Source organism: Procambarus clarkii, unplaced genomic scaffold (assembly GCF_040958095.1).
Source record: "Procambarus clarkii isolate CNS0578487 unplaced genomic scaffold, FALCON_Pclarkii_2.0 HiC_scaffold_561, whole genome shotgun sequence".
Classification (NCBI taxonomy): Eukaryota; Metazoa; Arthropoda; class Malacostraca; order Decapoda; family Cambaridae; genus Procambarus; species Procambarus clarkii.
In genome coordinates this window covers 32,576-46,131 of record NW_027189594.1, presented here as the reverse complement: position 1 = coordinate 46,131, position 13,556 = coordinate 32,576, and the positions used below count along the sequence as shown (strand labels likewise).

Below are 13,556 nucleotides of genomic sequence, written 5' to 3'. Positions count from 1 at the left end.
CCCTGCCCTGGTGACTCTCTATTACTCCCTTATCTATCCATATCTCAACTATGGTATTTGTGCTTGGGGCTCTACTACCCAAAATCACTTACGTCCTCTAATTACTCAACACAAAGCTGCTATTAGGACAATATCCAATTCTGGCCCCAGACATCACTCGGTACCCCTACTTAAATCTCTGAATATGTTAGACATTAAGTCACTGCACATTCTCTCCTGTGTATTATACATATATTAAAGGGTCCATAGAATTACCCCAATCATCCCAAATCAGGCCAAAACTACCCAAAACGTATTAGCATTACGTAAGTAATGAAGAAATATGGTATATTTACTTACTATAATGTTGGTGCTACACGTAGAACATGATCAAACCTATTTTTTCTCTGAAATAATCTAATTTCATAACGAAATGAGACGTAAATATGTGAGAGGTGACGCCATAGGAAGTCGACGGTCCAAGCGACAATTGTGTGGAGCGACTTATCCAAGATATATGGTCGCCTGGAGAGTGTTTGCTGCTATAACAGCCTCCTGTACACAGTGATCCAGTCGTCGTATTTCATGGCTCAAATTGTCGCAAATTTAATTGGTAATATTAACAAGTAGAATGTGTATTTATAATAATATTTTTCATAAACAGCCACAAAATATTTAATATTTATTAAAAAAAAGTGTCTGGAAGTTAAATCAATTCCACATGACAATAAATTTGTTATATAGATACTAGCGTTATTCGTTGGTATGCGTTCGCTATTTAAACTACTCCAGTCCTTTTCGTTCATAGAACACCGAACCCTACACGCTCTCTGATATATTGCTTAATTAACAAATATTCACAAATAAAGATTATATTTATATATGTTATCAGAAAGGCAGATATAAAATAGTTTGTGTTAATGCATCACAGAGATTATACCTTATTAGAGAGGAAAAATATTCATATTTTAAACAAGGCTTCTTGGCCGACGCTCTCCCTTTCGATGGGAACTATGACCTTTTGAAAATCAATGTTAATTGAATCTATATATTATAAAAAACGAAGTTTTTTATGACATAAAAAACGAAGTTTTTTATGTCATCAGAAAGACATATAAGCTGCATGTTAATACTTTGGTATAAATATAACTGAAGTGAAAGTGAAGATATATGCCTTTTTATAGTTACTTCATGGCTCGCTCAGGGAGTGTGAAGGCCTGCACACAAGCCAATCAATTTTATAATTAATGTACATATATGCAAAGTAACGTCAAAGGTTTTTATTTCAGAATGAAGACAGATGTAAGAGGAATAATAAGAGGAAATGAAGATGAAGAAATGATAAAAAGAATGGCAATAGTGGATAGTAGTAACACACTTAAGAATTATTCAGTAATAAATACAAACTCGTCCTTCACCTATGATAAAGGAAAGTCAACTTGGAAGGATTCAATTTACATGAGATTAAGATTAGGATACAAATATATCTGGCAATACGGAGTTGATGTCAGTGAAAAAGATAAGGAGTGTAAATTATGTAGTATGCCGCACGCCCACACCTTAGAACATTATGTATTATAGTGTCAACTTATTGATAACTATAGAAATAAGGAAATAAGTAATGTACCACATCAAATTGTTTGTATGTGTGATAATGGTATGATAGACAGTATACTTAGGAGCTACAAAAATTTTGCCCCAAGAGTGTAACAATTGTATGCTGTACTTACTATATTAACCTGCAATGTTAAATGGGATTCTTGTAATGTTAATTGTCTATTTGTACTTACTGAATTTGTGCGCCCCTTGAGGGACTTGAAGTAGAGGGGGTAGAAATAGCCTAAGTTACTCTATCCCTTTGAGATGTATTTTTTTCTTGTCTCAATAAACATACTTGAACTTGAACTATAAATATTTTTGGCTTCCTGACCATAAAGTTACCGCCGCAGTCGAGGGTAAGAGACCGGATGTACCCCATATACAAGCCGCACTAGCTATTAGTTCATAAAAGCTGACAACTTACCCAGATAAACATTACTTCCTAATTATATATATATATATGCAAATAATACAATTAAAATGTTTAAAACATGATTATATATATGTATCATGTGGACAGTTTTTAATGTAATTTTTTCTCCTGATATTCGGGTTCTTTATTATGCTTCATCTTGAGGCAAAGCCCAATACTTTACGCCATATTGATGCTCTGTCCACAGATCATTCTCTCTCTCTCTCTCTCTCTCAAATCATATACATTGATGGTTTCCTACACCGCCACACGGGTGCAGCTGCAAGTGCAGTTGCCTCTACCCATCAGACAGAACTATTTGCCTTGCTTGTTACACTAAAATGTGTACAAGTGTGTGTGTCTATGTATGTATTAACACGATATACTGAACGGGGTGAGAATAGCTTGAGCTACCTCATCTATTTGTGTGTATTTTACCTCAATAAACTTATTTCAATTTCAATTTCAATTCAAGTCTCCAAACTTGATGCATTAATTGTAAGTGATTTTCTACCATCCTGCATTAATTGTAAGTGATTTCTATCATGCTTAATTGCGCGCAACTCTTTAAGACACAATTGTAACATAACCGTGTCTGAAGCTAGACAGAAAACACAACATTATTAGTGATGGTAACATAAGCCATTTCATGTGAATTCCATCTTCGTTGACCTCCGAAACTTGAGGAATGGTCCAGAAAATAGCTACTAAAGTTTAAGTCAAGTGTGAAGATACTTTAGTTGATACTTAGATACTTCCAATAAGTGTAAACATAAGTGCTGACGATGCTACCTTCCTCTATTCAGACCCCAACCCAAACGCACTATATAATAATGAAAATAATAGATTTAAAAAGTCCACTCATGGATGTAAACTAACAAACTCACATCAAACATAAAAAAGACCAACTACTATTTTTGTTCGAAAGTAAATCCTGAAACCAAATTCAACTTCAGATACACAATGTTAACATTAGCAATAATGATTATGGAAAGTTCCTTGACCTATACATAGACAAGAGACTGAACTTCAGCATCCACATACAACACATATGTGGGTGTATACACACACACACACACACACACACACACACACACACACACACACACACACACACACACACACACACACGCGCGCACACACACACACGCACACACGCACACACACACACGCACACACACACACGCACGCACACACACACGCACACACACACACACACACACACACACACACACACACACACACACACACACCAGGAAGACATTTACAGAGAGTAGGGAATTAATTAGGTATCTGGTAGCTAGTTAAGTGGTTTGGGATTTATATCTTGAGGTACTGTATACAATGTTCACAACATAGCAATGTATAATCATTTCATTGTATACAACACATTTTGGTGAAATCCCACGGTATTCCTAGACCAGAATCATAAACATCTCTGACTTCCCACAGCAAGGCGCCGGGCACCGCGGGCTCCAGGCATGATGATTTATGTTTATTTCTCAAAGCAGTAAACAGCCTGCGGCAAAGCTACCCATATGTGTAGAGCTCAGTACTACAGATGAAGAACAACAACGTAAACATTTTTGACGTTGATTAGCTTGCTCAAACACCACTAATTTCCATAAAATAAATATAGACAAAACATTTCTGCTACAAAAATAAATGAGAGTAAGAATGCTTGTGGTCTCTTGAAGTGCAGGATAATTAAAATAAGTTTTATATTTTATAGATATAGTACTTGTTTACAGACTATATAAATCACCACGTTAATTTCAGTACAACCTAATTGTTCTTTCGGTTATTGAGATTCTGCATTTCTTGGTCCCGCTTCTCAACTCTCCAATAACTGGTATATTACAGTACTGAAATCAATGTATGTATCATTTATATTTTCGGTTTACATTACGACCGTTAATTTATAACCTTGGCGGAAACTGGGTCAAAGGCTCTTGTTGTTCATGGCTCGTCGCTGAGTCGGAACTTAAGATAAATTGGAATTGGATAAATTGGATAAAAAACCATATCAGCGTAAGCGCCCCCGAAGTGAAAGAGCAGTTTAATGCTATATAATAAATGTGTTTTGGAAATAGTAGCTGACGATTTTGTGTTGATATTGCATATCTCTTACCTAATTTGTATTATGAAATATGACATGATAGTGCGTTACAGACTTCAGTTAGGAAATAATTGGACTTGTAATGTGATTACTGATCCATCTGTATCCCAGTCATTTTACTATGTTAATTTTATGTAATTTATTCTTAAGCTTAATAACATTATTTAAATGTGCTAAATTTCCATTTATATATATATATATATATATATATATATATATATATATATATATATATATATATATATATATATATATATATATATATATATATATTATGTTTCCAAATTTCTGATGATATACAACATATTGTGGTTTATAATTAAGTTCTTATTAATAGTGATCCTGCATCAAAATTAACAATGTTCAAATTCGGTTTTGTATGTTAAAATTAACTACATTTTTATGTTAATTTCTTTCTGTAAATAATGATGATAAAGTGCAATAAAGGTATGATTGAGACAATGTTAAATCGTTAAATCCTAAATATATCTTGAGTCTTATACTTGAAATATTAAATGAACATATAGTGTGTAGTGTAGTGTTTCAATTATTATTAAGAGGGAAGGGTTGGGGGTAATGGTTCATATGTCCACATTCGAATGCCCCTCTTCCCAGGACTGGGGGTGCGGGAGTGTACAATAAACTATACCCACCTCCGGCAGCAGCTTGTCGAAGGCGGAAGTGGAGTCTAGGCCGTTTGTCATGAAAATTATAGTGTGATGGCTCTTATTTTTATTATGGGTACATAATAAGATTATGCCTTTATTCTTAATTTATATTACAATGCTGGTAAAATACACTTCTTGATGAGTATGGAGTACAAATGAACTCATTGTGTACCCTATACTCACAGGATGAGTATAGGGTACACAATAAACTACCACTCACATCATGGGTATGGGTTGCACAAGAAACTATCGGAGAGCAGAGTATGGAAAGCAAAGTAAACAAAGATTCACACGATGAGAAAGGGTTCCACAATGTCCTATGACTCACAGGATGAGTATGAGGTGCATAATAAATTACCATTCATAGGATGAGTATGGGTTTCACAATAAACTAAAGGTAACAGGATGAGCATGGGTTGCACAAACTATTGGTAACAGGATGGGTATGGGTTGCACAATAAATTACTGTGCTAGGATGAGTGTGAGTAGGATATATATATAAACATATTGTGGTTTATAATTAAGTTCTTAATAGTGATCCTATCCTGCATCATAATTTACATAATATATATATATATATATATATATATATATATATATATATATATATATATATATATATATATATATATATATATATATATATGTATATATATATAATTAGGAAGTAATGTTTATTTGGGTAAGTTGTCAGCTTATATGAACTAATAGCTAGTGTGGCTTGTATATGGGGTACATCCGGTGTCTTACCCTCGACGGTACCCTCCTTACCCTTATCCGCGGCGGTACCTTTATGGTCAGGAAGCCACGGATATTTACAATGGGGCTCGGTCAGTCAATATGATTCCTTTGACATCACTAAACTAACTCTTATGTATTCTGTTCTCGTATTGACAATTTGAATGACATCAAGAATATTTTGAATATCTTCTGATATAGATGGTGCTGTAGTTGATTGTTGTTCATGACAAGTCCAATGGGTCATTAGCATCGCTCAGATTAGTGGGAATAAATTCTTGCTGCAACAATGTGTGTTCTCAGAGCTAACTAGGGTAACTAAAATACTTATTTCCTAAATAAATACTTTAATTGTAAATATTTGAAAATATATGGTATGTATCAGAATTTCTGACGATATAAAACATATTGTGGTTTATAATTAAGTTCTTAATAGTGATCCTATCCTGCATCATAATTTACATAATATCTACTTCTGTTTTGTGTATTAAAATGACTACTTTTTATGTTAATTTCTTTCTGTAAATGATGATGATGATGATAAAGATCAGTAAATGTAAGTAAGAACATAAGAATGAAGGTAACTGCAAAAGACTTATTGGCCCATACGAGGCAGCTCCTCGTATGGAGCTGCCTTTGATAAGTAATTACCAAAGAAGGCACCAAGCCGGGAAGGCTGTGTAGCACAATCAAATAAGTCAACTGCTCCTGAAGAGGACGGTATTACTTACAGTTTACTGAGATTAGTCTCACAAGTACCAGGTAATCCACTTTTAGTGTTGTACAGAATGAGTTTAAGTGAAGGAGTATTACCTGATGATTGGACAGTGTCATTGTTCCCATCCCCAAAGCACACTCAGATAATTATAGACCCATATCTCTACCATAATTTTGTCTATTAGCACAGTTTTCGGCGTGAATGCATTTTGGTTCTACAAGGTAGCCAACTCCATCAAAATATTAAATATGTACCCAGCAAACACAGAACGTTTGTGGACGTTTTTAAATGGTTCCACAAAGGTAATACTGTAACTTTTGACATAAATACGTATATCTGACATTCTTAAAACCAAAGGATATAACTAAAAACATATATTCTTATGACACAGTTTTTTAAGATTTATGTAAAAATTTAAAAATAATAGTAAATGCTATGGTATTATAATGTTTTCATGCTTTATATTTAAGAATAAATAATTTTCAGTCAACATTTAGTTTTTTTTGTTTACTTTCTGTAAAGCTATCCAATTTACGTTCTTATAACATAAATATAACATTTATATGACGTCAGTATAACGTTATTTACACGACATCATTACGTTATTATGATGTTATATTAACGTATAATTCCTGTATGAAAACCAGAATATATATTGAACTTTATGTTTTAAACATTGTAAAGTTATCATAAAACTTGGAATAAGACGGTAAGCATGCTTTACTTATGAAAATATACAAACAAATCAACAAAAACATTTTAACATAAAAAACATAAACATAACATAAATTAATTGCATGCATGGGAGTTAACTGGAACTCTGTAATATTGCATACATGAACCTTAAGGTACAAACCCAGTGTATTTACTCATGCAGTTCTTTCCTAAATCTAAATTTTTCCAATTTTTACACTTTGTTTCGAGTTCTGTCTTGTGTTGCTACTTTTAATACCCCATTAATGTCCCCTTTGTTATGTCCATTCATCCCATTGTGCACCTCTACCATATGTCACTCCTAATTCTTTGCTTTTCTAGAGAATGTAATATAAGCTTTGACAATCTTTCTTCATATGACAGGTTAACAGGTAGAACAAAGATTACCATTTATATATGGATAACTATTATAAGTCGGTTTGAATGAGTGAATTGCTGCTTGAAGATAGGTATATACACGTGTGGTACTATCAGATTGCATCGTGGTGAGCCTAAAACCCTTCAGATCCAAGCAAAGGGTAAAATGCCAGCAGATACAATTACGAACACATTGATACCAAAATGAAAGACATATGACGAGAATTGAGGTAACCAAAGTGAAAAGTGTGTTCACATTACATTGCACTAGAGTGTTCCCAGGTTACTTTCTCTCACTTTCTCTGTTTTGTGTGGATGGTCCGCCGTGCTTTCATCACGTCAGCGGGTGGAGCACGCTGCTGTTTTTGACATTTCATGCATAAATTCCGGTTGGAAATTCTATTGCGAACACATTGATACCAAAATGAAAGACCTAGGATGACAATTGAGGTGACCAGAATGAAAAGAGTCTATACATTTTATCGCTCTTGTGCGCTCCCTGGTAACACGCTCTCGCTTTCTCTGTTTGTTGCGGATGGTAAGCCGGGCTTTTGGAGTTTATATGCCTTTAGTCCTGTAGAGAATTCTATTGCGAACACATTGATGCTAAATTGAAAAACCTAGGATGAGAATTGAGGTAACAAAGTTGAAAAGGGTACACACTTTTCAGTATTTTCAGGCTCAGCTTTCTTTTTCTGGTACCCTTGGCCTACATTCATCTTGTCGGCGGGTGGAGCGCGCTGCTGTCTTTGACATTATATTCACATAGTTCTGTTGGGAATTCTATTGCGAACGCATTGATACCAAAATGAAAGACATAGGACGAGAATTAAGGTGACAAAGTTGAAAAGAGTATACACTTTTCAGTATTTCCGCACACTACCAGGGAATGTCCAAAAAAAAATGGAGAGAGTGGAGGGGTAACTTGCCCAAAACGCGAAATTGTTTGGGGAGATTAACTTTCGTTCAATACTATTATGCAAGAGGAGCGACACATCTATGGTTCATCCAATAAAATCAGCAGACTTCTAGATGTTACTACTGCTCGGCTTAGACTCGGTTACAAGTATTTCTGGGAATTCTCATTATCTGCCGATGTAGACCTGACCAAATGTTAACTGTCAACAAAATTATTCGCACACCCTCCGTCACTATGTGATAGTGAATTCAGAGACAATTTTATAACCAATGTACCAACGATGTGTCAATATTTCATTCAAAATTATCTGGTACCAGAAATTTTAGCCAAATATCCCCAGTTTGCTAACTGTAAGTAGTAACAAAGTGATTGTAACCTATCCACCGCTGCCCACTGGATGAGGGGCGGTGTGCAGGACAAACATATCAATTGTGACACTAGCTCTCCACATATGTCAGTTGCTTAATTTAGAAAACTGTACTTGTGATCGATCTCGAACCCATTGTTGATGTGACGACTTATACTGAATTTTGTAACTAGCTCATCAAGATTGTAACTTGCTTAGCTAAATGAATTGTGGGGTTCAGTCCCTGAGCCCATTATGTGCCTCTGCAACCCTTTCCACTACTGCCCACAAGATGGGTATGGGGTGCATAATAAATGAACTAAACTAACTTTAAGGCATCCTGAAAGAAAGCTTGGAGGGCTTGAAAAATTGCAGAACGAAGCCGTGAGGATAATCCTTGGGTGCCCTCGTACCACAAAGATACTTAATATGAGAAAGGAACCTAATATTCCGAGCGTTGTTTATCGTGTTACTGAAAATAACTGTCAAATTGGTATAAAAATGCTTAGGCTAGCTCATCCTAACCCTTGCACAGAAGCCCTCCAGAATTTCTTTATTGAATGTTGAAAACAACCCTCAAGTTGACTATTTCCGTAACAGCATGCACTCCTGTATGCTAATCCCCACAATCACCAAGCCCACCCGAGTCACTCAAACATCTGCCACTACCCTGGATCACCTTTGGACTAATATAACAGCTCCCCTTACATCTGGGGTAATTTATGACAGAACAACTGACCACTATCCTACTTTCCTCATAGCAAACATTGACACATCACCACCAGAAACCAAAAAACTTTCATTCAGGCTACATAGTGAATCAGCTTTAGGCAATCTCTCTAATGCACTTCACAATATTAACTGGGAATCTGAATTTAATAATTCACAGGATATAAACTCATCAACTAACCTCTTTCTCTACAAAACTCTAAGCCTCTACAACACTCACTGTCCCCTCCTTACCAAACAAGTAACTGATAAAAGAAAAAATAACCCGTGGCTCACAAGTGGCATAATTAAATCAATCAACAAAAAACATGAATACGAAAAGAAATTTAGGAGTGGCCTAATTCCAATGGAAGTAGTTAAAAGGTACTCGTCAGTGCTTACCAGTATCATAAGAAAAGCAAAACTTTCATACTATGAGACTAGATTCAAAGAAGCAAAAGGCAACATGAAAAGCACATGGAATACCATCTCTAACATCCTGGGAACTAAACAACACTCCCACAACCAGATAACACTCTCTAAGGATGGCCTTACACTGTCATCTGACTTAGAAATGGCGAATGAATTTAATAGCTTCTTTTCATCGATTGGTGCTAACCTTGCAAGTAAAATCCCACAGAGTCAGACACATATCAACACATATCTCTCAGGCAGCTATCCAAACTCTCTTCTCCTCTCACCAGTCAGCCCGTCAGATGTTGTGTCCATCATACATTCACTAAAAACCAAAGCTGGGAACATCAGTGAAATCCCATCCATTGTATACAAGAGCGCCTCCCATATGCCCTTGCACCACCTATAGCTCTGCTGTTCAACAAATCCCTTGAGTGTCATACCTTCCCTGATATCCTTAAAAACGCAAGAGTAACGCCAGTTCATAAAGGAGGTAGTGGATTATGTTGCATCTCTGCTTGCCTTGATGACTGAAAGAAAGCTTAAAGGGCTTGAAAACTTGCAGAACGAAGCCTTGAAGATAATCCTTGGATGTCCCTAGTACCACAAAGATACTTAACATGAGGAAGGAACTTAATATTAACTTAATAATAGAATATGAGTGCATATTCTACTGCATTACTATTTGTAATGATCCTCATATTGTGCTTCAGTAATCCAATGTATAACCCTGAGATGTTTTCCTAATTGTACTTAGGATTCCTTGTTCATTATTGTGTATTGTTCTGATCTGCTTTTGTGTCGAAAATTCTTGCATCGTACCTGTAAACAATTTTTTGACAATTTTACTGTAATTATCCTACTTAAAATCATCTGTACTTGTAAAGTAAAGCTGTAATGTACCTGTTAAACACTTTTTATCAATTTTACATTTAATTATTTCTCTAAAACTCTGTTTAAGAATTTGCTCAAAGATTAGTTTAAGGACTTGCCCGAAACGCTATATATGCAAGCTAGTGGTTTTACAAGATTATAATTCTAACTTAAGCTCTATGTTGTCTCTTAACCCCCAATGTACGTTCTTGTATATATATAAATAAATAAAATAAATAAATAACGAGGGATCGAGGCATTAATGCGCAGTACGTGCTTCCCTCATCTGTGACGTCACAGCGCCATCTGACGACAGCATAAACACAGGCGGCCATTTTATGTTCCACCAAGATTAAAAAAAAAATAATTTTGCCCCGAGGGGCGAGTTTATTGGGCAGCGCCCAATGTGTTCGCAATAGAATGTTCTACAAGAACATGTATAAAATAAGTGACACAGAGATTATTGATATGTGTATTTGTGTGGGTGATTATAAATATGCATGTGTATGTATATATGTATACGTATATATATATATATATATATATATATATGTACATGTATGTATGAGAGTGTGTACATGTATATATAACATTAATAATTTTGTAACTAGCGTCAAAAATTGTTATTTGCTTAGCTAAACAAACTAGAGAGTTCAGTTCCTGAACCCATTATGTGCCTCTGTAATCCTTTACACCACCGCCCACGGGATGGGTATGGGGTGCATAATAAAGAAAGAAATTGAAATAATAAGGGTATGAAATGTATCAACATAAAACATTAATGTTAATGGCCATCAGGTAAAATCAGGTTATTATTTGTAAAGAATTTAAATGAGTTAAACTAAATACGAACTTAATATGTTTTGCTAACGCAAAAATATATTCCCGAGGTATTGTAATTGCAAATAAATATTTAATACAATTATTTGTATCATTTTTTTTATTTTAGATTTCCGTATTGCTTGATAATATATAATAGCGTTTAGATAATGCTAGCGCTGGACATTCTTTAGGCTCGTTGCATGTTGTGGTAGTCGCCGCCATTTTAAAACCGTGTCGAGAGGGACTGCTGCTGGCTTATCCACAAAATCCTGCTGCATCTTCAATAGTTAAGGTAACTGTTTTCTTTTATTTGCTCTTAGACATGTGTAGTATATTTATAAGCTTGTGGTGGTAGGCTGGATGGTGTGTTGATGGCCCTGAAGGTGTGTTGGTGGCCCTGGCTGGAGGTGTGTTGGTGGCCCTGGCTGGAGGTGTGTTGGTGGCCCTGGCTGGAGGTGTGTTGGTGGCCCTGGCTGGAGGTGTGTTGGTGGCCCTGGCTGGAGGTGTGTTGGTGGTGGTGTTGTGTTGATGGCCCTGGAGGCGTGTTGATGGCCCTGGCTGGAGGTGTGTTGGTGGCCCTGGCTGGAGGTGTGTTGGTGGCCCTGGCTGGAGGTGTGTTGGTGGTGGTGTTGTGTTGATGGCCCTGGAGGCGTGTTGATGGCCCTGGCTGGAGGTGTGTTGGTGGCCCTGGCTGGAGGTGTGTTGGTGGCCCTGGCTGGAGGTGTGTTGGTGGCCCTGGCTGGAGGTGTGTTGGTGGCCCTGGCTGGAGGTGTGTTGGTGGCCCTGGCTGGAGGTGTGTTGATGGTGGTGTTGTGTTGATGGCCCTGGAGGCGTGTTGATGGCCCTGGAGGTGTGTTGGTGGCCCTAGCTGGAGGTGAGTTGATGGCCCTATATATACATATATATATATATATATAAATATATATATATATATATATATATATATATATATATATATATATATATATATATATATATATTATATTATGAATATCAGAGGTCCCAGGACAATTATTGTGCATGTGTAGTATGTATATTTATGTAGTATATTTGGCATATTTAATGGCATTTAGTTAATGCCACTTAGTGGCATGTCTCTGCACCGTTTCCAGTTTGTTGATATGCTTTCTAAGATATGGGCACACCATACAACTGCTGCATACTCCAACTTTGGTGTAACAAAAATTGTGAACAATTTCAAAATTTCTGTTGAAGAAATCCTGTTTCCTAGTTCTGCATCTGTTTTGGTTTAACACCTCCTTTTTTACTAGGCCTGCAATTATGAATGCCTTTATAACCAGCTAAGTTGTAGAGTTGGGTATAGTCTTTACTTAGCCAAGTTTCTGTTAAAATGAGGGTCCGTCTAATTACCACAAGCTACCACAAGCTACACAAGCTTCACAAAGCTTCCTGGCAATACGTTAGTAATGAATAAATATAATAGGTTAGGTTGACCTAACTTAACCTAACCGACGCTTGGATCGTCGACTTGATTTGGCGTCACCAGCTCTTTATTTTCGTCTAATTTCTTTATAAAAAGATCCTTTTTCAGATTAAAATTATGTTTTTTCGTGTTGTACATTCAGCACCAACATTATAATGAGTAAATATATCATATTTATTCATTACTAACGTATTGCCAGGAAGCTGAGTGGGTAGGTCTCGATAAATTTCCTGGTATAATATTATTGTTTGCTATTCTCCATCTTAGACTAGGCAAGTTGAAGTCACCTAGGAAGATAATATGAGGTATCGAGTTCTCCATTTTGTTTATCTGTTCTGTGAATTCCTCGGCCGTTGCATCTGGCGGTTTGTATATTAGAATAATCACTAAATATATTTTCTCTATTTTTAATCCCAATACCTCTACCACCTCATTTGTAATGTTAAGGAGCTCCGAGCATACAAGGTCTTCCATAGTATACAGACCCACTCCTCCATGTGACCTAATTTTCCTATCACAGTTGTGTACTTTTCGAGACTACATTTCAAATATTCCCTAACATACATGGCTTCTCCCCCCTCTTTGTGTAAAATAGTTTAAATCCATTTATGGGACATTCAGCAAATAGTTCTCTATTTTTTACATTCATCAATGTTTCGGTACGTGCAATAGTATGTATTGTTTCATTGCAGATAATAGCATTTAAATTTTTTTTGTTTCTTAGAC

At 36.0% G+C, this 13,556-nt stretch overlaps 1 long non-coding RNA gene across 1 annotated transcript; it reads left to right on the top strand.

The window, feature by feature from the left end:
* Window positions 1-233: 233 nt before the first annotated feature.
* Window positions 234-1,884, top strand: LOC138361655 (uncharacterized). The gene is made up of 2 exons (XR_011227089.1): window positions 234-305; window positions 1,269-1,884. It is a non-coding gene; the product is annotated as an uncharacterized lncRNA (long non-coding RNA).
* The last annotated feature ends 11,672 nt before the right edge of the window (window positions 1,885-13,556 follow it).